General features: G+C 39.4%; 1 long non-coding RNA gene across 1 annotated transcript in view; it reads right to left on the reverse strand.

Moving 5' to 3' along the window:
- Window positions 1–24,010, reverse strand: part of LOC112543866 (uncharacterized) — a 57,127-nt gene extending 33,117 nt beyond the window's left edge. Inside the window, exon 1 of the long non-coding RNA XR_003087145.3 lies at window positions 23,922–24,010. This is a non-coding gene — a long non-coding RNA (uncharacterized LOC112543866). The remainder of the gene's footprint in view (window positions 1–23,921) is intronic.
- Between the last annotated feature and the right edge of the window lie 2,568 nt (window positions 24,011–26,578).

A 26,578-nucleotide genomic window follows, 5' to 3' on the forward strand; every position in this document is an offset into this window, starting at 1 on the left:
ATTGTGTGAGACCACAAGTTTTAGTGTTATGCAAAAAAGTAAATAACTTTCCCTTATTCACTCTCTCCAAAGCAGTCAAGATTATATTGACCTCTATTGACTAGCTGCTCCAAACAACAGTGATATATGCTATCAGGAAACTTTATCTCTGCCGCTATCCTGAGGCAACATGTGCCTCAGTGGTATGTTACTGGACGGTATGATACCAGAGGGTACTTTGTAAGCCGATAGATGAAATCCTCTATTATTACTGAATGTGGGTTTTTAAAAAATAATTATAGCCTCTGTAATCACCTGGAGCATTTTACTCTCACCACAACTCTCTGGTCAGGTGGTAGATACTACTGTATTCTCATTATTCCATGTAACAAACATTTCAAACATGAAGTGTTAGCTTCTGAGCTGTGTGTGTGGAGTAATAGCATGAGTAGGAGTGCAATGGCACAGTATCTGGCGAGATGAGAAATACGGTGAAAGCTTAGTGTAGGTTGATGTAAGGGATATTACCAACGTGGCATGTTACACTGTTCCCAGGGCTTTCTCATTGTTTTATCATTGGACTTTGCTTTCAGTCTTTCATCTTGCAAAAAGGTTTACTCTATTTAAACAAGATAACATTTTACTCCTTCTGTCCCAATTACAAGATCATCCTGGATTGGCTGATGGATGTGTTGCTTAGCTGAGGTATTGCTAGAGGAAGGGAAGGGAATGAGAGAGAATCTAATAATATAAACTAGAAACACCCATTTAGTTGTCCTTCACTGAGATACAGAAGCCTAGATGAGATTCCAAAGAGATTGATGTATGTTCTATTAGATGTGCCTTTATATTTTACTTTGTAAATTTTTTCTGTCATCAATATTAATATATTTTATCTATTTTTCAGCACTAATGTGTCCAATCTACATTTTTTTTCAAATTTATGCTGTGTAGCATGCCCTAATATGTTTTGTGAAATAAATGTGTTATCTCTAATGCTCCTTGACTCTATTTTTTTAAGATAATAATTTTTTCCATATGTCTCTTGATGGTATGTTACAGGAAGGTACTATTTTTTTAATAATGGTCCTCATTAAATGGGATAAGAAGAGTGTATAGATTACAGAGCCAGTGTACAAGGTACAACATTTAAGCAGAAGGCAATGAGTTTGAATTCCAGCAAAACTTCTTGGGTGTCTAATACCCTTAAAATACAATTAAAAAGTGTATGTGTTGAATGAACACAGAATGGATGCATTTGGGAGAGAAGCATATGACAGGATGTATTGTCTCATAACAGGCACTAGTCAGATTTCCTCTGAGTTATTTTCTCATCACAAATATATTAAAAATTTATAGCCCAATATGGAGATCTTAGAATTGAAAGAAATTGCCCGAGCCCTTTCAATGTGACAGTTAATGCATGTCCTCACTGTATATATTACCTCTCATACATCACATAACACTATGCAATCCTGTCTTCACTGTGTTGAAACTATGGTTTGGTCTCCACCAGCTTGCTAATGCAAAAACTCATGTTTAGGTGAGAATGCTATAAATTATTTTCTATTTCTAGAGGGAAAGGGAGGGATGGACAACTGTAATAAAAAAGTAGTTTTATTACTACTTCTGAATTAGAGCTGCACTTCCATTAATCAAATTGTTTCCAGCCTCTGCCACTTCTCTTTGTACAGTGTGATAGCCACACTTGTGCCTCTGTCCATGATGTTAAACACACATTCAGCAGAATAGATCAGCAGCATTTTCAAGTTGTTCAGGGAACATACTTGTGGAAGCAGGCTCTTTGCTGGCCAGTCCTCACGCGCGTATTGCCATCCAAGCAAAAGGTCAACTTCCCCTTGATGAAAACCCTTACACTATGTAACTTAAAGATCAGCGACGAACAGGAACCAAAACCAGACCTAAAAAGTTCATGTAAAGTTCATGCTGGTTGTGCTGACTGTGCCATGCTCAATAAGGCAGAAAAGGAAAAACAGGAAACCATCTCACCCCCTTACCCCTGTCACTTAGCAGACAGGGTCTGCTAGCCTATCACAAAAAGTGCGCAAAAGCTCTCTATAGAACAGCTACCCCTTCTATATCAAATTGAGGAATCCCGAATAAACAGTGGATGGCAGAATACGAGCCAGGCCCAAGGACTGATCACACGAAGGCCACCTCCCGCTCACCAAACCAGAGTTCCTGTAGAGCGTAACGTATACCAACTATGCTGTTGTTGCTGTTGTACTTTGTGTTTTTTCTAAGTGTGAGTATTGCTATCTAAACTTAGTTAAAAGTTTTGTTAAGTAGTATTGTTAAGAGTTTTAGATAAGTAATTAGATTTATGAGTAAGATTAATGTAAACATAACTGTTGATAATCCCTGGTCCCTTATTGACAACTATTGGGACTTAGAAAAAGCTCAGGGAATTTTCATTTATTGTATTGCACTTTGCTTATTGCTCCTACTAATAGTTATTTGGCGGCCACGCATGTAAGAGACTAATAAAGAAAAACTATAATTGGAAGTATTCTAATAAAAGTTTAAAAGATATTTAGTAATAGTTTGCCTGTTTCTGTGCCTTCCTGGGACTAGCCACATTTCCGAACCTTTTACTTTAAACCACAATACTGACAACATGGACTCAAGAATTGTATTTGAAATGACAGAAATGACTGTAACATTCCCAAATAGCTATATAAATCATGCTAAACCAGCAGACAGGACTCCTGGACACTGAAAATGGGGGAATGCTTCACTTGCCAATAGTGCTGCTCCTTTGTTCTCGGGTATATATACATCTAGTGAAAAGAATTAACAGTTTCATAGATTCTAGGGCCACTGTGGTCACCTAGTCTGACTATGCCAAAGTGAGGCTTTTTTATTTGGTGAGGCTCCAGATGAAGTCTGCTGCACTAATGGAAATGATGAGTGTTAGTAATGCTTCAGGTATTTATTTGGAAGATGTGGCCCATCATGAGCCAATCCCATCAGTCCAAGGTGGTTGGGATAATCCATTTCAAAACCACCGAAAGTCCGAAAAATTGCAACTAGCTGTGGAAGACACATGGATCTATTCTTCCATGATTACAATTAGTCTAAGTAGCCTAAACAATGTGACTTTATTATTGAAAGAATCTATGCTATGAGATAGGTGGAAATTACTTTGGAAAATTGAAACTGACATTGGAAATGCCTAAGAATCTCCTCAGATATACAATTTGCCACACCTATAAGTTAGGGTAGGAATATTCTTTCTAGACAAAATATGAACAGGCATTTTCTTCATGTGGCTGGTTTATACCAGTTATCTGGTGGACCTGGTGCACATCAGGAAAAATAACCCCAACTATACGTACAGTATGATGGGGGCTAATTTGGCTACGACAAATCAGGAAAGAGATCTTGGAGTTATTGTGGACAGTTCTCTGAAAACTTCCACACAGAGTGCAGCGGCGGTCAAAAAGGCAAATAGGATGCTAGGAATTATTAGGAAAGGGATAGAAAATAAGACCCAGAACATCTTACTGCCCCTGTATAAAACTATGGTACGCCCACATCTTGAATACTGCGTACAGATGTGGTCTCCTCACCTCAAAAAAGATATTTTGGCCTTGGAAAGGGTTCAGAAAAGGGCAACTAAAATGATTAGGGGTTTGGAACGGGTCCCATATGAGGAGAGGCTAAAGAGACTGGGACTTTTCAGTTAAGAAAAGAGGAGACTGAGGGGGGATATGATAGAGGTCTATAAAATCATGAGTGGTGTGGAGAGGGCCGATAAAGAAAAGTTATTTATTAGTTCCCATAATAGAAGAACTAGAAGACACCAAATGAAATTAATGGGTAGCAGGTTTAAAACTAATAAAAGAAACTTCTTCTTCACACAGCGTGTTGTCAACCTGTGGAACTCCTTGCCAGAGGAGGCTGTGAAGGCTAGGACTATAATGGAGTTTAAAGAGAAGCTGGATAAATTCATGGAGGTTAGAGGGATAAAATGGTGTCCTTGGCCTCTGTTTGTCAGAGACTGGAGAGGGATGGCAGGAGACAAATCGCTTGATCATTGTCTTCGGTCCACCCTCTCTGGGGCACCTGGTGCTGGCCACTGTCGGTAGACAGGATACTGGGCTAGATGGACCTTGGTCTGACCCAGTACAGCCGTTCTTATTATGTTCTTATGACCTCTGGAGCCATATGGCCTTGTCCTGTATTTTCTTTCACTTGTAAAAGATGAGAATTTTCGGTGGCCTCTGTCAGTTGCTCTAAACAAAGGCTTTTTATGAGACCATGCAGTACAAGAAATGGTCACAACTGCATAAGTGAGTGGAATTTTATGGCTGCACAAAAAAAAATTAAATTTTAATTATGTAAAATAAAATGTTAATGTTTTTAATGAGTGTAGGTGTGGGCTTCTTTATTGTGATCAGAAAAAAAAGAACAAATTCCGACCTTAGTTGTATTTTACTGTAGGAATGGAAAAAGGCACAGGGAAATGGATTTCCACTTATTATTTCATATCTTTCCCTCTCATACAGAGTGATTGGTATTTAAGGTGACTCAAGCTCAATATGACCCATTTATTGGTTTGATTCTTCAGTCTCTAAATGAGCAAAGTGTCCACTGATGTCACTGAAAGACTTGCCTGAGAGAGAATAATAATCATGGATTCATTGTGTCCAAGCAGCACAAAAACATATAACTGTAGATTCAAATACAAAAGGCAGAAATCCACTTTGCATGGCAATGCAGATGGTCTCTCTAGGTTGCCTTTGCCAATCAAACATCAAGATAGTGGCCAAAAGGAAATCTTCTACTTTGGACAGGTAGAGAACACGCCCATCACTGCTGCACAAGTTAAAAGAGCAACTCATGTTGACCCAGTACTGTCCCAAGTTATGTATCTCGATGAATGGAGCATCTCTACGGAACTCTCAGGTCTCACCTGACCTTGTCCTCCACATGTCCAGGAGGACGGCATTATCAATGCATTCTGGGTACTTGTTGTGGGGAATTTGTGTCATTATTCCAAAAATACTGAGACAACAGATGTTAGAACAGGTGCATTCAGGTCACTGTGGAATGGTGCACATGAAAGAAATTGCACAAAGCTATTTTTGGTGGCCTGGCTTGAACAGTGCCATTGAAGAGAAGGCGAGAGCTTGTATTTCATGCCAATGTGTGAGGAAGGCACCTCATTTGGCACCTCTACACCCATGGGGCCGGCCTGAAAAACCATGGCAACATCTTCACATTGATTTTGCTGGCCTATTTGAAGGTAGCATGTTCTTGGTGTGGTAGATGCTCACTCCAAGTGGCCAGAAGTCTCTCTAATGTCTTCCACTACTGCTGAGAGTACTACCCAAAAATTATGGGGAATCTTTTGTCTTTTTGGTCTTCCAGAACAACTTGTGAGTGACAATGGATCACAGTTTGTCTCTCAGGAGTTTGGAAATTTTATGAAAGCAAATAGGATCCATCACATCATTTCAGTACCATACCATCCATCCATGAATGGATTAGCTGAAAGGTTTGTGCAGACATGAAACAAGCTTTGAAATTGGCTAGAGGACATTCACTCATGCAAAAGCATCTGGACACCTTCTTACTATCCTACAGAAACACTCCTCATGCTACAACCAAAATGTCCCTGGCTTTTCTAATGATGGGACATCAGCTGCACACTTGCTTTGATTTGCTGAAACTTTATGAACCCCAATAAATTGTGCAACGTCAACAGCAAGATAAAGTCATTAGACATGCATCCAGAGCAAAAGACTGAACCTTTAATCCTGGAGAGCCAGTTTTCACTTGGAACTATGTTCCTGGAGCTAAATGGGTCCCTGCCACTATTATTGCTCAAACTGGACCTGTGTCCTATACTGTCAGGACTGCAGAGGATCTCATCTGGTGGCGCCATATAGATCAGTTATTGCCAGGTTATGCCTGCTCCTAAGACACATCTCCAGTTGAGTTGCAGTAGCTCACCAGCAGAGGGGAGGACGGGCATCAAGAATCACCTACTCCTGACTCTCCTCCATCACGTCCTACAGCAAACATAAACCTCCTCCCTGAGCAGGCTGATCCAACAGCCTCACCTGTTTGCTCTTCAAGTTCCCAGCCCATTGTCAAGCCCGCACCCATAACACCTTCTGGTGCAAGAACGCCAGAAGTCCGCCATAATCCAACTAGAGAAAGAAGGCCTCCTTAATCGCTAGACCTTTAGTTGAGGTTCTCTCACAGATGGGGCAAAATAATCCCGGGATTAGCTGGGAACTTGAGGCAGTCTACCCTCATTCCATAGTCAGTGTTTGTTTTATTAAAGGGACTTTTTATTAAGGGGGGAGGAATATGTTGTGTATTGGGTTGTAGATATAGATCTTCTTGTTATAGTAACTGACTTAGGTCACTCGGGATCAGCCCAGCTGGTTTGGGCTGGTTCCAGTTAGTTCTGTATTATGCAATAAAATGGACACTTGCAATTATTCAAGCTCTCTGGCTGTGTCTACATTGGCACCCCTTTCCGGAAAAAGGATGCTAATGAGACACTTTGGAATTGCAAATGCCACGGAGGATTTAAATATCCCCCGCGGCATTTGCATGAACATGGCTGCCGCTTTTTTCCGGGCTCGGGGTTTTGCCGGAAGAAAGCGCCAGTCTAGACGGGATCTTGCGGAAAATAAGCCCTATTCTGGAAGATCCCTTATTCCTAACTTGAAAGTAGGAATAAGGGATCTTCCGGAAAAGGGCATTATTTGATTGACTGATCTGATATCTAAGGTCTAAGGCAAGTCAATTTATGATAATATTACTAATATATGACTACTTAATTTTCTAAATCAATGTTCTCTCCCCAATTTCTTGAACTAGTTTATAATTTTTAAAGTTGATTCAACAGACATTTCAAAAGTCATTCATCAGCCAAAAGCCTAATTCCTCTGGTCTCAACAGCTTGTTTGATCAATAAACTGATGCAAATTACTCCTAACAAATGATTCTTATATGCTTTAATCTGCCTTTTATCAAAGAGTTTGTTCCTTGTTTTTCATTGATGCTGCCGTGATGTATTTTTTTCAAACTCAGAAGTGAGATTGTAAGAAATTGACTTTTACTAACTCACTTTTTTTGTCAATTGATTCCTGTATACTACATAAAACAATTAGCTTCTAGTAACCTGCAGCCTTCCAGGTCTAACAACAAGGTTGGACTTTTAAAATATTGATTTTATAGAGATTTTCTGCTTGCAGGAAACCTAATGCAGCTAGAATCTGTACTTTCTCACATATTAAGCTTCTTGGGGTAATATCTTCATATGGGCTTGATAGCAAAGTACCCTACAAAATGTGATTCTGTCTAATTGAGACTCTGGACAATACCATAATACAATATAGATTCATAATGAAGTCATAATAAATTTAAATAAGCTAAGTTGTGACCACAGTTTGCACCTAAGTCTCCCAAAATACCTTAGGATACGTCTACACAGCAACATTGTTTTGAAATAACTTAGTCTGCATCTACACAGCAGGCAGTTATTTTGAAATAATGTTGAAATAGTGTCAAGCTGGAAGACTTCTTACTTCAATTTTGAAATAAGCTATGCAATTGACATAGCTCAGTTTGTGTAACTTATTTTGAGATAAGCCCTGTTGTGTGGATGTACGCTAAGAAAATTTTACATTGGGAATCTGCAGAAAAAGCTCAGACAGGGTTTAAAATTATTGAAATTCTCACTCTCAAGTGGATATAAAATGAGTGGTGTAATTTTCAGCACCCTTCAGCATGCTTAGACTAGTAATTAGTTTTAGGAATTAAGCTTTTATTAAATAAAAAAATAATAATAGAAAATCCAGTAATGGCAGCTACAGGGCAATGTAATATAAAAGGACATTTCATTTCCAGGGCACATATGGGTCCACTGTCTCTGACAATCTCACTTCCTGTAATTCAGTAATAAATTCTACTACCTGTAGAAAATGACTAAGAAAAACCCAGTTGTATATGCCCATAGGACATCCAAATAAGAAGTAGGTAAGGGATATCGACAAGTCAATTACGAAAACCCAATAGGAATGCACGGCAGCCCATAAGAATGAATAGGGGTGATGTAATTAGAAAGCAGGGTTGCATCATTTCTAGACTAGCTAGCATTCATCTAGAGGTCAATTTGGAAAGTCCATAGGAATACATAGGAGATAGGGATAAAGTAAACAGGAGATAGAATTAATCATTTCTGGGTGATGCAATCCAAGCATAAGACTGCACACATCCATGCTGCATCTGACAAAGTGAGCCTTTGCCCATGAAAGCTTATCCTCCAACACTTTGGTTAGTCTATAAGGTGCCACAGGACTCCTCGCCGCTTTTGCAGATTCAGACTAACACAGCTACCTCTATGATCCTGTGTAAAGTGACTCAGCAAAATCCCACAGAGATACATTGCAGCTCCATAGATGTCTATGTAGTGGGTGGAAAATTTCAAGTTGATTGATGGAGCTAGGATGAGCAAATCATATATAAGAGAGACAGCTAGCGGGCTAAACTCTGTGGTTGGAGGGGGATTTTGAAGAAGAGAAGATGCTGCAAGACTCCCTCAAGGAAGAAGATATCTGCACAGGAGAAGAAGCATCAGCAGCAATAGAACTCTGTAGAAAGGGAGCTGCATAAGAACAAGCAGCAGCAGCAACTCCAGAATTATAATGTCACCATGACACTGACTTCCTCAACAGCCAAGTTAATAGCATTTCTCTCCCAGAAGCAACAAGCAGCAGTGGAATAAAACAATAGGAATAGACAGATCAAAAATACCAATAGATGAATCTGAGGAAATTGAGAGAATCCAAGTCTGTCTATTTATTATGAAAGAGTGGACAGGTTTTGCCTGTCAATAAAGCTGGATGTCTGTGATCTGAATGAGATCTTCCCTTACCTATCTAATAATTGACTAATGAACACTTATTGGATGTTTAGTGTTAAGTATTTAGTATTATATATTTTTATTCTTATTATGTTACAGATTAAGTGAATGATTATATTGTTATTGCATTGATTTTACTATACCTTTACATCATTTCAGTTGTTATTGCACTGTATTGCTTTTATCTACCGTACTGCTTCAACCTCCTTTTTATCTGGAACCCTTTTTATTTCTATCTCTATTCTTTTATTATAATTATTCACTTTAAAAAACAAATATATATTTATTTATAAGATTTGCTGCTTGTTTATTCTTGATTCAAGTGCTGTATCTGTGTCCTTTCAAGGGAAAGCTAGTCAGCTGCAACTTTTCCTGGCAATTCTTAAATAACCAGACTAGATACATTAAGAATAAAATATTTTGAATTAAAAGCAGAATTGGCTTAGCATAATTGAAATCTTCTGATAGCAAAGTCACTGTATACTGACATTTTATAAACTGCTACCTTTTGCTAAGTTTACTTGTAGTTTTAATATGAACTCATCCTTTCAGCTTTAAGGAACAATTTGTGAAAAAAGGGAACTAGTACTTACAGAAAAGAGATGTTATTATTATAATTTGCTGAACATTCTGTTAAATTGGACCTTCACATGGGGATTGTCTCAAGAGTAGTACTGCTTCAAATGAGATTCTTTTTTTAGGTATCCAATCAAATTGTTATAATGGTGCAGTTTTATGAAAAACGAGTCTTCTTCATGTTGTGTTTTCATCCTATTTTTTTATTATTGCTGTGTTCCCTTAATTGCTCCTTGAATTCTTGCCTTCATATGGTCATATGGCAGAGCTATTTCTACTAAAAGACAGAGTATGAAAGGCAGGTATCTGGCACTTAAACAAAAAACAAAACCAGGGAGATCTAATTCTAGACAGATGGCATTCTTCAATCTGGGAAGGAAGCCTATATAGGAGAAGGAAAATTTCAGACCCCCCCATCCATTAGTTAAATGAAGTCTGGTGGTCAGCAGCAGCAGCCCCCAAACCAGCTAGCAAACAAAGTGTGAAGATTTTGGCACATAGTTCAACTTGGAAAAGGCCCTCCCACTGTGGTGTACATCAGGGATGCTGACCAGTATAGTGTAGCACATTTTCAGGTATCTAAAAGGGTGTCAGAAGGAAGAGAGAGAAAAATTGTTCTTCTTGGCCTCTGAGGATAGGGCAAGAAACAATGGGCTTAAACCACATCAAGGGAGGTTTAAGTTGGACATTAGGAAAAACTTCCTAACTGTAAGGGTGGTTAAACATGGAAATAAATTGCCTAGGGAGGTTGTGGAATCTCCGTCTCTGGAGATATTTAAGAGCAGGTGAGATAGATATCTATCGGGGATGATGTAGATGGTACTGGATCCTGCTTTGAGGGCAGGGGACTGGACTCGACCTTTTGAGGTCCCTTCCAGTTCTAGTGTTCTATGATTCTATGACAGAAGGGGTCTCTGTTGTAATAGGATGCTTGCATGGCAACCTGGACCTTCATGATATGATTAAGATGAAGAAGAAAATTCTTAAAGATCACATAAAATGTCTGTGTTGGCAGAAGACTAGAGCCTCCCACATGTATCCCATATCACTGTCTCTGCCTCTTACCTTCATTGAATTAAAATACCCACTTGCAATATCTCAGCCAAACAGCTGCATTTGCAGTTCTTAGTGACTGATGCCACAAAAAGTCACTTCACCAAGCAAAGTGTATTGTGAATTTTCTTTGTGTTCTTCTGAGCTGTAAACTTTGTCATTGGCAGGATACATTACACATAGTAAAACACATAACGTTGTTGTATTTTGGGTTTTCCCCTTTAAAGCTACATCTGCACTTCAATGCTCTTTCAGGATACCAGAGTATCCTGAAATAGCTATCCCGTGTCTTCACAGCAAGCCCATTATTCTGGGCTTCCTATTCCAACATCCCTGTAAACCACATTCTACAAAGAGAAAGGGACATTTCAGAATAGCACTTTATTTCAAAATTTTGGTGCTTTGTAGACAGCACTAAATGACAAAATGGAGCTTTACTTCTCTGTTTCCTCCCAATAGAACTCTCCTGCAGGCTCTAGGTTCCCCAGGACTGGGTTCTTCCCACACTAGAATCAGATGAACCTGCACACACACTCACTCACACTACCAGAACACATCTGAGAGGACCAGCTAATGAGCGCTCACAAACTGACCCTTTATATGTCCCTGGACTCAGTAGGCTTGGTTGCACTGTAATGCCACCTGTGACCCTCATGTGCCCTTGGACTCAGTGGGCTGTGTTAAACAGCACTGTAAATTGCCACCCTCATATGCCCCCCCCCAAGTTCAGCACCTCCTTATTCCCACTTTCATGCCACAACAATTCTGCTAGTAACCCACTTGATGAGCAAACGAATTTTGGACGCTACAGAGATCTTTCGTTTAAGTACAAGGAGAGTTATTGCAGAGCGATTGGAAAACCAAACCAATAGCCAAAGAGGAGAGAGAAAGAGGAAAAGAGAGAAAAGCAACCAGCTTAAAAACTAACAGTATTTATTTCTAGGTACTAACCATACAAGGAGAACCAACCAAACAAAACGGTTACAATACAAAATGTAACTTAAATCTGATTACAAATGTTAAGGTTAGCAAATCATAACAGAGCACATACAGCAGGGTTAGGAAGCTGTACCGAGAGGGGGAGAGAAAGAGGGCAAGAACGATCTCATCAGTCAGTGAAGCTTGAACTGATCAGGGCTCCCAGATGGTGATGGTATCTGTGGGTCCAGAGTGCTAGACACAGGCTGAACAGAGCTTCCCCAGCATGAGCGGTATGTTGAAAATGAAATCCCAATGGAACTGAAGCAGAATTTAGATCCAGGCATTTGAAAATTTACTTGAACATGGTTGTAGGTTTTTGTGGAAAAATAACAATGTTTTAAGGGGGACACTAGAATTATTTATGGTAAATAGATGGTTCAAGGGAGTATTCTAAAGTTGTTTTAGCCAGACTCCTTTAGCCCAAGTCAATGGGCACAAGCCAGTCATGGATTTTTTCATTGCAGTACAGACATACTTTCTGACAGTCACTGTCCTCCTGTTTGCTGCCTTTTATCTAAACTGTGATTAATCAGCTAATTAAGTAGCACCCATACAGGTAGCGGAGTATTCTGTTTATCCCTTGCAAGCTGCCACATTGGGTCTATTCAACCCATCACAACATGTTAGTATGGCATGGGCTACTTTAGGCCTTTGATTAGCAATAGCTGCCTCTGTAACATCCTGATTCTAGAAGCAATTCTTCACTGAACTTCAAGGTTCCTCTACCTTATATCATCTGCCCATGACTAAAATAGACTTCTCTATCAGCCAGAAATAGCAGGAGAACATGAGAACATAAGAATGGCTATACTGGGTCAGACCAAAGGTCCATCTAAAACAGTATCCTGTCTGCTGATAGTGGCCAATAGCAGATGATCCAGAGGGAGGGAACACAGCAGGTAATTCTCATGTAATCCCTCTCCTGTCGTCCCTTGCTTCTGTTTGTCTGGAAATGGATACCATTCCTACCCATCCTGGCTAATAGCCATTGATGGACCTAAACTCCATTAATCTACCTACCTCTTTTTTGAACCCCGTTAAAGTTCTAGGCTCCACCACATGCACTGGCAAGGAGTTCCACAGGTTGACTGTTAGCTATGTGAAGAAAAACTTCCTTTTGTTTGTTTTAAACCTGCTGTTATTAATTTCATTTGGTGACCCCTAGTTCTTATATTGTGGGAATAAGTAAATAAATGTTCCTTATATACTTTTTCCATACCAGTCATGATTTTATAAACCACTATCATATCCCCCTTTAGTTTCCTCTTTTCTAATCTGAAAAGTCCAAGTTTTTTTAATCAGACTTCATATGGGACCCATTCTAAACCCCTAATAATTTTTGTTGCCCTCTCTGAACCTTTTCCAATGCCAATATATCTTTTTTGAGATGAGGCGACCACATCTGTACGCAATATTCAAGATGTGGGCATACCATAGTTTCATATAGAGGCAATATGATATTCTTTATCTTATTCTCTATCCTTTTTAAAATGATTCCTGACATTCTATTTGTTCTTTTTGACTGCCGCTGCACACTGAGTGGATGTTTTCAGAGAACTATCCACAATGACTCCAAGATCTCTCTCTTGAGTAGCTGTAGCTAAATTAGTCCCCATCAGATGTATGTAGAGTTGGGATTAAATTTTCCAGTGGGTATTACTTTACATTTATCAACATTAAATTTCATTTGACATTTTGATGCCAAATCCCTTAGTTTGGTGAGATCTTTTTGAAACTCTTCACAGTCTACTTTGGTCTTACCTATCTTGAGCAGTTTGGTATCATCTGCAAATTTTGCTACCTCACTGTTTACCCCTTTCTCTAGATCATTTATAAAGAAGTTGAATAGTGTTGGTCCCAGGACCAACCTTGGGGGGACTCCACTAGTTACCTCTCTCCACTCTGAAAACTTAACATTTATTCCTACCCTTTGTTTGCTGTCTTTTAACCAGTTATCAATCCATGGAATTACCTTCCCTCTTATCCCATAACAACACGGTTTACTTAAGAGCATGTGGTGAGGAATCTTGTCAAAGACTTTCTGGAAATCCAGGTATACTATATCCACTGAATTCCCTTTGTTCACATGTTTGTTGACCTCCTCAAACAACTCTAGTAGTTAGGAAGGTATGATTTCACTTTACAGAAGCCATGTTAACTTTCTCCCAACAAATTGTGTTCATCTATGTGTCTGACAATTCTATTTTTTATTATAGTTTTAAATAATTGGATACTGACACTGATTTAAAGGACAGGTTATAAACCACGGTTACTAGTTCCACAATTTCACAGTTGAGTTTTCAAAACTCTTAGGTGAATGCCATCTGATCCCAGTGACTTATTATAGTTAGGTTGACCAGTTTGTTTCGAAACCTCCTTTAATGACACCTCAATCTAGGACAGTACCTCCAATTTGTCACCTAAAAGAATGGCTCAGGTTTGAGAATCTCCCCAATATCCTTAGCCATGAAGACTAAAGCAAAGATTTCTTTGAGCTTCTCCACAATGACTTTATCAGCTTTTAGTGCTCCTTTAGTATCTCGATTGTCCAAGGTCCCCACTGATTGTTTAGACAGATTCCTGCTTCTGATGTACTTACAAAACATTTTGCTATTCCTTTTTGGTTTTTCTTATTATATTTTTTACACTTAGACAGACAAAATGTATGCTCCTCTCTATTTTCCTCACTAGGATTTGACTTCCACTTTTTAAAAAGATGTCCTTTTATCTGTCACTGCTTCTTTTACTTGGTTGTTAAGCTACAGTGACACTTTTTTGGTTCTTGTCTGGTTTTTTTTATTTGGGGTATACATATAAGTTGGGCCTCAATTATGGTGTCTTTGAAAAGTTTCCATGCAGCTTGCAAATATTTTATTTTTGTCACTTTGCCTTTTAATTTCTGTTTAACTAGCATCCTCTTTTTTGTGCAGTTCCCCTTTCTAAAATGAAATGCTGAGTGTTGGGCTGCTGAGGTTTTTTTCCCCACCATAAGGATGTTACATTTTATTGTATTTTGGTCACAATTTCAAGAGGTCCAGTTATATTTACCTCTTGGATCAGATTCCGTGCTTCACTTAGGACTAAATCAAAAATAGCCTCTTCCTTGTGGATTCCAGAACCAGCTGCTCCAAGAAGCAGTCATTTAAGATATGAAGACATTTTATCTCTGCATCCCATCCTGAGGTGACATGTACCCAGTCAATATGGGGATAGTTAAATCCCCTGCTATTATTGAGTTTTTTATTTTGATAGCCTCTCTAATCAACCTTAGTATTTCATAGTCACTATTGTTACCCCAAAAATTCCCACTGGAGACCACCCAAGGTTACACTAGTATGGATTTATCAATTCGGGCATTAACACTCCACTATATGCATTATATGGTTAAACTAAAGAGGATACAGCTGCCACTAAAGGTTTAAACTAAAGGGGAACCAGCTATCTCTCTCTCTCACAAACACCTTCATTCACTCATTCACACACATCCTTTTCTGCCCACAGGCACTCACACACTTACACAGGCATATGGGTTGCAGAAGGAGCCAAGGCTTGTTGCACCTGGCGGGTTTGCTGATCATGGCTGGTGAGCTGGTCAGTAAAAGAAAGGTTTTTCTCAGAAAGAGGAACTTCTCAGAAAGAGGGCTACTGCCATGTTCTCTCTCCTTTTATTGCCTCTGTACAACTCCTGTGACTTATCCACATTAATCACCAGGGAACATGACTAGATTTCCCTTGATCCAGCAGAAAATCCATGGCTGTGTCTAGACTGGCAAGTTTTTCCGCAAAATCATCTGAACAAGAACACTGGCAAGAACACTAACGAGCTCATGTAAGATCAGTGTTCTTGTGGAAATACTATGCTGCTCCCGTTTGGGCAAAAGTCTTTTTCCGAAAGACTTTTGCGCAAAAGGGCCAGTGTAGACAGCACAGTAGTGTTTTCCGCAAAAAAGACCCGATCGCAAAAATGGCTATCAGGGCTTTTTGGCAGAAAACCGCGTCTAGATTGGCCATGGACGCTTTTCCACAAAAAGTGCTTTTGCGGAAAAGCATCCTGCCAATCTAGACGTGCTTTTCCGAAAATGCTTTTAACGGAAAACTTTTCCGTTAAAAGCATTTTCGGAAAATCATGCCAGTGTAGACGTAGCCAACGTGTAAAATCAAGTAATACCTTGGGTAAAGGCTTTATGAAACAACTATCACTGTCCTGATCAGGTGGGACAATCTGGGAGCACAGAGACAATCTGGTTACAGTTCCTATACTGGGGAAGGGTAGAGTTGTAGGGTACTATGCTTGATTTCCACTACACAAGGAGAGTTTCTTGCTGGCTTTATATCCCATTTGGGCCACACAGGGGCTTTATTGTTACAGAGAACTAGCCTTCATACTTTTTTGATGGGGAAAAAGCAATCTTTAGGACAATCTGAAAACCAATAAAAAGAACCTGCAGAGAAGTGTGAAGTGAGATGACATATAATGTAGAAAGAAATTTTTACATTAGCCATTTGGATTACTTTGCATCACCTAAAATGAAGTATGCAGAAAAACATCGGGAAGGGGTTTAATGTTGGAGAAATTATAATTGGCTTAATTGGACATAAAATGTCAGGACCCTTTAGAATGCTTGGAACAGTAATTAGTTTTAAGGGTAAGGCTTTAATTAAACTGAAATTAACAGTAGTTTAAAATAGAAAATCCATAATGGTGTCTATGGGGTGATGTAATAGAGTGGGAGATTCCATTTCTAAGTCCTATAGGGGTCCATTGCCAATGATGAAATAATTTCACTTCCTATCATGCAATGGAACTATCCACTTTGATTGGAAGATCTAGGGGTCACTCACACGTCAGCTAGAGAAACTCCAGAGGAGCACATGGGAGTCCACACGAACCAATAGTTATGATGCAACTAGGAGACAGTTCTGCATCATTACTGGAAGGGAATGACTCAGCAAAATCCCACATTGATACATTGTAGCCCATGGAGGTACATTGGACTTCCTGGGGCACACAGGTCATGTAACAATGAATGGCATGGCAGAGTTAGGAAAAAGCTGAAAGCTGATTGGCTGAGCATGAGTGAGGAAACAGTATATAAGGACAACAGCCGACAAGATAAATCCTAGAGTGGGATGGGAAACTTGAAGGAAAGAAGATGCTGCAAGACACCAATAAAGAAGAAGACACTTGTGCAGACTAAGCCAACTGAGATCAAGATGCAGAACTCTGCAAAGGACCAGTAGAAGAAACAGCAACAGCAGAACTCTAAATTTGTGATGACAATGGCTTCCTTAACAGCCCAACCAACAGAGCTTGTCCCCTAGAAGCAACAAATAGCACACAAGACTATCTATTCTTGTTTTAAGGGTTATGTGTGGGTTGATATGGTTTCGCATGATCTTCTTATCAATAAACTAGGCAAATACAACTTAGATGGGGCTACTATAAGGTGGGTGCATGACCATTCTCAGAGAGTAGTTATTAACAGTTTACAATCAAGCAGGAAGAGCATAAGAAGTGGGGTTCCACAGGGGTCTGTTTTGGGACCGGTTCTGTTCAATAATTTCATCAATAATTTGGATATTGGGATAGAGAATATTGGAAGATAGGATCATAATTCAAAATGAGCTGGACAAACTGGAGCAATCGTCTCAGGTAGTTAGGATGAAGTTTAATAAGGACAAATGCAAGTACTCCACTTAGGAAGGAACAATCAGTTTCACAAATACAGAATAGGAAGCAACTGTCTAGGAAGGAGTACTGCAGAAAGGAATCTAGAGGTCATAGTGGACCACAAGCTAAATATGAGTCAACAGTGTTACACTATTGCAAAAAACATAAACATGATTCTGGGATACATTAACAGGAGTGTTGTGAGCAAGACACGAGAAGTCATTCTTCCACTCTACTCTGCGCTGATTAGGCCTCAGTTGGAGTATTGTGTTCTGTTCTGGGCACCACATTTCAAGAAAGATGTGGAGAAATCAGAGGTCCAGAGAAGAGCAACAAGAAAGATTAAAGGTCTAGAGAACATTAGCTATGAGGGAAGACTGAAAGAACTGGAATTGTTTAGTTTGGAAAGGAAAAGACAGAGGGAACATGATAGCATTTTTCAAGTATCTAAAAGGGTGTCACAAGGTGGAGGGAGAAAAATTGTTCTCCTTGGCCTCGGAGAATAAGACAAGAAGCAATGGGCTTAAACTGTAGTAAGAGAGGTTTAGGTTGGACATTAGGAAAAATGTCCTGACTGTCAGGGTGGTTAAAACTGGAAATAATTGCTTAGAGAGGTTGTAGAATCTCTATCTCTGGTGATATGTAAGAGCAGATTAGATAGACATCTATCAGGGAAGGTCTAGACCAGTGTTTCTCAACCTTTTTTTATAAAGTACCTCTTAATATATATATATATATTGAAAATATATTAAAAATATATGTATACCCCCAGTACCTACAGTTTTCAGACACACAATTTTTTTCTACCATTGCAATACATTTGTCTAAACAACTTAATCATAGCCAGGCGGGTGATGAAATTTTGAAATTTTTGGGTGTAAAAAGTACAAAAATAATTAAACACTGTAAAACTTAAAACAAAAATTCAGTTTTCTCCAAATTTCAATTTTGTTGACGTACCTCCCCAGGCTACTCTGGAGTATCCCTAAGGGTACTCGTACCACTGGTTGAGAAACACTGGTTAAGGTTTCTAGACCAGTGTTTCTCAACTAGTGGTATGAGTACCCTTAGGGATGGTCCAGAGAAGTCTGGAGGGTATGTCCACAAAATTGAAATTTGGAGAAAACTGAATTTTTGTTTTAAGTTTTACAGTGTTTAATTATTTTTGTACTTTTTATACTCAATCATAGCCGGGCGGGCAATGAAATTTTTAAGTTGTTTAGACAAATGTGTTGCAATGGTAGAAAAAAATTGTGTGTGTCCAAAAACTGTAGGTACTGGGAATACTTATAATTTTTTTAAAGGGGTACTTTTTAAAAAAAGGTTGAGAAACACTGGTCTAGAGGGTGCTTGGTCCTGCCATGAGGACAAGGGACTGGACTCGATGACCTCTCAAGGTCCCTTCCAAGTTCTAATGTTTGATGAATCTATGTGTGTCCTTTCAATGGAAAGCTAGTTAGCTGAGGCTATCTCTGACAATTCTTTTGGACAAGCCACAACCTTGATAACTGGTTGACTTAAATTAAGAGTTAAGGTTTAAAATTAAAAGTGAGAACATTAACTAATCTATCTTCCATTACACTAGCCACCTCAAAACTGCTGAAGTTCCACTACAATAATATTGAACATGAAGTAATAATGGAATAATGGCTAAGAGACCTAGGTCTACAAAGAGATTCAACCTTTGTGAAGTTGAGTGTTCTAGTAATGCTTGTATTTTAGAAGCCTAGGAAATCATAACAATAATATGATCTACAAAGCATAATGCTAGGTGCCTAGGTTTCTATATAGGGAATGGAGAGAGACAGGTGCCTAAAATTTCCATCCACAGAAGCCAGAATGCTAGACAGGGAGCTATATAAACTAATCAATGAGAAATATTGACCAGAGCAGAGTATTCTGTGATTCAGCTGCCTTACAGTGCTAGGCACCTAAGCCTGGACTGCAGGGAATATCTTATCACTATTTGTGATCTACAGCTCAGAAGCCCTCTCCTGGAGGCAGGTAACTTAGGTGTTCAAAACCTTTCCTCAGAGACTGGACTAGGTTCCTTTCTTACGCCATATGAAACAATCATAGGAGGAATAATGTTCACCTTATAACTTTTAGTGTAGTAGATTAAAGCATTCACCCAAGCTGTGGGATACTTAAGTTTTATTGTCCCCTTCTACTTGGTGGGGAGAAAGGATCTACACACACATCTATCACCTCTCAATAGAGTAGTCTAGTCACAGACGAATGGGATATTCTGATCAGGGGGACTCTTTCAATCTCCCTGCTGAATAAAATCAAAGAGCAATTGGGCTAGAGCGGGGTGGGAAAAATCTAGCCTGCAGGCCAGATCTGGGCCACCAAACATATTGATCCAGTCTACCATGGCCCAGTGGGACCCTCAGGTGGATTTCCTGTTTGCCATTGCCCTACACATTGTTCAAAGCATCTAACTGCTGCATGCAGTGTGTGCTCCTCTGTACAGCATGTCCCTTGAGGAAAAGAGGATCTCTGCTGGCTTCCCTCATCCCCAGTACAATCCTTGCACCTACCATTGGCCAGAAACCAGGTAATTGGAGGTACGGGGAAGAAATGTGGGCATGTGCAGAATGCCTCCCTCTCCCTAAGGGGTGCCCCACACAAAGCCACACATGATGGCTCCAGCAGCCAGCCACTTTGAATGGTATGATGGGCTGCAGCAGACAGGCAGCCTGCCTGAGGGTTCCGCTGGGCTACCAGCTGGGAGCTGCTTACAGTAAGCACTATCTGCACCTAGCACCCTAGCCCCTCCTACACTGCAATCCAGCGACCTAAATCACAACCTCTAGCTGCATCCAAACTCTCTCCCAGACCCCATAATTCCTCCTACACACTAATCCCCTACCTAAACCTCCCTTCTTCACCCAACATCCATTCCAGACCCTACACTCCCTCCTTTAATATTGTAGAAAAGTGTGGCCTGTGACCACTTACCAAATTCTTGGATTGGGCCCCATCAGAAATGATTGCCCACCTCTGAGCTAGAGAGTGACAGAGTAATAGAAAGGCTCTATGTTTTCTGGTGGTCAGGGCATCTTTCTATATATGGTGGACCCTCAGGGTGTGTCTAGACTACAGGGTTTTTTCAAAAAAAGTGGTCTTTTTAAAAAAAAAAACTTCCCAAGTCTAGACTGCTGCTGCGTTGTTTTGAAATTAAATCAAAAGAACGTGGCAGTTTTGTCGACCACAGTAAACCTCATTTTACGAGGAATAACACTTTTTTTTGAAAGTGCTCTTTCAAAAAAAGGTGTTCTTGAGTGTAAACAGGACTTTTTTGAAAGAGCATCCAGACTGCCTGGGTGCTCTCTTTCAAAAATGCGGCTCGCTTTTTTGAAAGAATTGGTTGAAGACTAGACTCTCTCTTTCGAAAGAGGCTTGTAGTCTATACGTAGCCACAGTCTAGTCCTCCTTTCCAAAAGCTCTTTAATTATTTATCCACACTGGAGCACTTCAACAGAAGAGATTGAGGAAGATTGCCATGGGAGAAACAGTGATAACAAAGCAGAATTTAACACCAGGAGAATCAAAGGACTGGTCATATCCCTAGATGGGACTTTCTGAATACCTTTTTCATTATTGCAGTATTTAACATTCCTCCCATAGACTTCAGCTTAGCAAAATATTTGAGCTTGTGCCTAACTTTGACCATGTGGAAAGTCCTCTTAACTTATGCTCTACAGGAGACATAAACACTAATAATTTAAGAAAGCATGTGCAGACAACTTTAAAAAACCTACATTGTCACCCCATTGCCTTAGAACATTAAAATGAATTGATACTTAAACTTCATTAAAATATGAAGTTATTTGATAGAGCACTCATGTAATTTCTATAGCATTCCTCATGTTGATAGCCTGAAGCAAGCTTCAGGCCAATGACAAATTCCAAGAGGAATGTGATACAGAACAATTCATCAGTGAAAAGTCACCTATATGTGGAATTAATCAAATCCAACTTATGCCCAGCATAAACTGTGATTTATATTTATATTGGAATGAATTTACATGGCTCTTTTCTAGTGATATTTTAAATACTGAAATATGCTAATAATGACATGACATTATTGATTGTGTCAATCCATTTTAAGTTGTTTTAGGAAGGAAGCATTGTTCTAATGTACATAACTTCTTCCTTATATTTCCCTAAATTTTTTCAAAGAATGCTTGACACACTACATTTAAAATAGTCTCCCACAATTAAAAAGCAGAATGGAAGGTAACCCATAGCTATTTTAGTCATATGAGCAATACAGGAGTTGTGCAGAGAGTCTCACCAGGGTTGTAGTGAGCTGACAGTGTAGAGATGCAGCAATCCCTACATCGTATCTTGATAATCCATGACCCTGCATACCAGCTTCCAGGGTGTGAGAAACAGTAAGTGGATTTGCATATTTACAAGTCTGTTTGTATTCTTCTTTCTCACATGGACTGTCTATAACAATTTCTTGCTTTCTAGAATGCCTTGCTTTCTGGAGCTGCAGGTTCAGACCCAATTGCACACAAATAGTAACTTCCCCCGTCCACTAGATAAACTCAGTTAAAGATCAATATGGCTCAATATGGAGTGGAGGAGGGGATTAGATTTGCCCTTAAATGAATTAAGTGCTTTCTGCCTTATAGAATCATAGAACTGGAAGGACCCCCAAGAGGTTATAAATTCCAGACCCCTGCATCTTGGCAGGACCAAGCACCATCTAGATTCTAGACTGTTCCTGTCTGGTGTTTGTCTAACCTGCTCTTAAATATCTTCAAGGATGGAGATTCTACAACCTCCCTAGGCAATTTATTCCAGAGTTTATCCACCTTGACAGTTTGGAAGATTTTCCTAATCTCCAACCTAACCCTCCCTTGCTGCAATATAAGCCTATTGTTTCTTGTCCTATCATCAAAGGTTAAGGAGAATATTTTTTCTTCCTCCTTCTTGTAACAGCTTTTTATGTATGTATATAATCTGTACATTAAACTACATGACAGGAACAGTGGATGTTCTGCTGAAATCCATGACAGAATATCCATCAAATTAAATAGGTCAAGGATTTCACCTGTTATATTTGCAAAGTAAAGAACGCAGGACTAAGGAAACACCAAAGTTAAAATTGCCTGGAAACTTTAGCTTTGCCCTCTTGTGTTCTTGCTTTATGAGGCTGTCTTTAATAACAGGATCACATATAACTTTTCTCTATATGTTGAGGTTGTTACACTATATGAAGCAGTTTTTTTTAATCTGCATTGTTCAGTAGGGCCAGTATATAGGCCCCCGACTCTTTCTCTGCACACTGTCCTATGCACTAATCAAAATTAGACTAAAATCCTCTAAACTACTGCCTGATTCACCACTCATCCTGCTACTTTCATTGTCTAACCCAGGGGTGGGCTAACCTTGGCAGACCAGATCTGGCCCATGATTTCCCATTTGCCCTCCCTGGTTTAACCTATACAATGAATAAAGCAAAGGTTCTAGACAAAAAAGAAGTATGTGATTATAGATCAAAGACTGTTGCAATATGCCTTCTGCCCCCAACAAGCCAAGCAGAAAATGCACTGCAGTTTGCATGTTTTCAAATCCCCTTTTCTTCTACAGGTCAGACCTCTCTGGTCCAGAATCCTTGGGACCTGACCAGTCCCGAAAGAGTGAATTTGCTTGACCTGCTATGGCCCCCCCCAACCCACCTCCCCTCCCCCCTGCCAGCCCGAGCCAGCCTTCTCCCCCTCCGGGCTGCCGTGCTGTTTTATCTCCAACAGCCTGGAAAGCCACGTCCCCCGACCTGCTATAGGGGCTACTGCATCTGCTGCATTCCCAGCCTCAGCACCATTACCGGAGCTGCCATGGCTGCCACATCCCTGGTCCCACTACTGTGTCTGCTGCATGCCTGGCTGCACTATCAGGGCTTTGGCCCCAATCCCAACCCTTGCCCTACTAGGTTCTGATATGCCAGCCCTCTTGCCACTGGGGATCACAGCCAGGACTCCCTGGTTCAGGAACACCAGACAAGAGAATCCTAGTTTGGGGAGGTCCAACCTCTACTTAGTATTCTGTTCTTGCACCAGGAATGGCAGAACAGGAAACCTTCTTGACTATAACCAAGGCTATCTTGATTATTTTTTTAAAGGGGTAGTATGCTATTCACATGCCTCATATCAAAAATACATTTCTATTTTTTTTTTTTTAGGTATTTATCCTGGTTTCCATCACCACAGTAATAAAAATTGCTCACAATCATTAATGTATTTATTCTCAGAACACCCTTGTGAAACGATATTATGGATATATCTACAGATGAGTCACAATGAAAACATTGGGGTAAAGCTGGAATGCATAAATGGGTCACCAAAAATTAACAGAAAAGGGTCATGAATACAGCTGACAAAAATGAAGAAAACTGAGGCATTCCTACGGCTATGTATTTTTATATGGTGTAGGGCACTGCTTAGACTATAATTCTGTGCTAAAGAAAGAAGGGTTCATGGACATTAATTTGGGGGTAGGGGAAGATTATGCTATGAGAGTTTTGCAATCCATCCCAAATGAGTGTTGAAAAATCCACATCACTGTATATTATGTATATTACAGAGCCCTTCCACACATTTTATAAGTGTTTTGGCATCAAACTGTATGGGGATTAATTCCAATGTCATTTTTCTCTAAAGCCATGTAAATGCCTTTAGTTTCAATGAATCCAACTACAAAGAGATCACAAGGGGAAAACATTAAACTACTTACATTTAAAAAAGCTGTCTGTTTCTATATATAAATGTGACAGCTTTACAGTCTGATATCTTGGGACTTTTCAGGGCTAGGAGAAAGTGCTGTGCATTCCCAAAGAATTTTAGGAATAGATTCTTTGCGATGTCATAAAGCCATTTCGAGCTCTGCAAGGCAGTCAGACATTAAGCCTGAAATTTTGCAGGGTAGAATGATGTCAGTTCTAGGCCTCAGGCTGCTCAATTTTGTTAGAAATATTATGTGAAAGAGTGAATCATTTTTGTAATAGCTTGGGTTTTTTTATTATTATTAAAATGGTGGCTGACTAAAGCTTCTCAGAGGTTTGGAATGTTAGAAGCAGTTCCACAAGACATGGATTCAGTGGACAGAGTTCAGGTGAGGAGTTCAAAGGTGTATAACAAATGCAATTTATCATATGACTTCACAATATATCTCAGGGAAATTGACAGCAGAAAAGAGATGACGATATGAATTTTACGGTGACAAAAATCAAATGTGAATTTGCATAAAATGAAAATCAATTTCAGAATTTGTTTTTTAAACTAACAGACCTAAGCTCAGCTGCAAAAGGAAACCGTTTGCTTCTTTGAAAATGTCGTAACAGAAAGGGGGGGGGGAGAAGAAAATCTGAGCTTTCATATATAACAACATGAAGTTGACTTTTAAATGTTACAGTTTTCTTCATTTGAATTATAATAGACCAAAATAAGCATAGCCCAATTTTAGAAAAGGTTTGCAAAAGTTTTTTTAAAAGTAACATTTAAAAAAAATTGGCTTGCATATAGAAAGTCTTTGTTACTGGCAAAGCTTTAAAATAAAAGCATCCTCCCTGCTTTGGCTGCTTCACTGTCAGACTAGCTTCTCTCTGAAGCATATCAGGAGGAAAGGCATACCTGGATCTCAGTGCCCCTAAAGGGGTCTTCCCTACACAGTTGTGGGTCCTGAGGGACACTGGTAAGACAGGATAAAGAGGCCCCTGGTGAGCTCCATTTTAACCTGTATTCCCAGAACAGCAATCCCTGGATCCAAGAACCAATAGCTGGAATAAGCTTGATAAATACAGGGTAGAAATAAGGTGCCATCTGTGACATGCAGACAAATCAGATAGTGGCCATCCCCAGTCCCACCAACTGAAACTGGCCACTGTTCTTGCCTTCACCCCATAGCAGTTCCTACTACCGACTATATTTATAATTATTACTAAAATGTTGTAGAGAACCATTCTACAAACACGTAAAAAATCAAACAACAATGCAGCAAACCAAACACCTCCACAATGTGTATTTTTAGAAGGTTCCCCTCTCCCCCATTTCTCTTACCTTAATCTAACATGGCCACACAGGCTGGATTATAGGGGGTATGAATTATACAGCCTTTTCACATGTCCCAAATGGAAAAAAATATGCACACATTAAATCTTTTTAAAAACTGGCCAGGCTGTTTAAAATCCAACTAAGTGACACCCTAATTGGAAATAAGGTGCACATTCTTAACAGTGAATAATTAACTTCAGCTGAGTTATAATGGATTCTTCATCACAGGCAGCCATTCCCCTACAGGCTGTCCTTAATAAAGTTGACAGCCAAATACTGCTTTTTAAAAAAAAATTAGATTCATGCCCATGGACAAAATGGCTGCTAGTCTATGGTTCAGGGAGCTAACCAGGAAATAGGTCTGGTGAGGAGCAGCACAGCCAATGTGGAAGTTTGCTGAGGTGATTGAAGGGGAGCAATAAGCAAATTTAGATATTGCATAAGAATGGAGGATGGAAGGTGAGGATGTGAAGCAGAGAGAGGCATGGTAGGCAAGAGAAGAAGTTCAGAGGAGCAGGAGGAAGAGGAGAAATGTAGAAGTGCTGGCCAGTCTTGGGTATGGAGAAGGGGTGAATCAGGGAAGTAATGCTTTTTGCAAATAATATTGTTTTGGTTGTGAGTTCTCACTTATCTGAATGATTAAGTGCAAAGTTCATTCATATTTATGTTTGTAAATCTTCAATCATGAAAAGTAATGTGAAAGTGTGAATTTTATCATAAATTATATCAGTCTTAGTCATACTATTTTTTATCAATGCATTCTTTTATTAAAAGAATAACCTGGGAAGAGAAAGAGTGCAAAAGTTAAAAAGAAAGAAAAGCAGATGACAATTTCTGTTTTTACATGTGAGGTGAAAGTAAGTAGAGTTTCCATCTGCACAGTTAGGAAGAGGCATGCATTTTGGGCACATTAAAGATTAACTTTCACAGACACTGGCAGAAGAGTAGAGAGGAGTTAAAAATCAAAAGACAAATTAAAATCTTGATTTTAAGTATTTTTAAAACTTATTATTTATTTTGAATGATGTCTGTCATGGTCATAATTATTTGTATTTATTTATTCAATTAATGTAATTCAGATATAAGTATACAATGCCATAAACACCGAAGCAAAAAGTATGTACATTGTCATAAAGCCAACAAAGCTGAAACATATCCCTGACCCTGCACCTCTCACACACAAAAAGAGAGAGAGAGAGAGGGGACTGGTCCCAACAGGCAAAGCAAACTAGGTTATTCAAATACTGCTTTAATATTTGTGAAATGATATCTTCCAATATCAGCATACACCAAGAAATAAAAGGTTTATAACATAAGAAAGACTTTACATAAACTACCATA

The sequence above is a fragment of the Pelodiscus sinensis genome, chromosome 4 (assembly GCF_052426305.1).
Source record: "Pelodiscus sinensis isolate ZL-2025 chromosome 4, ASM5242630v1, whole genome shotgun sequence".
NCBI lineage: Eukaryota > Metazoa > Chordata > Testudines > Trionychidae > Pelodiscus > Pelodiscus sinensis.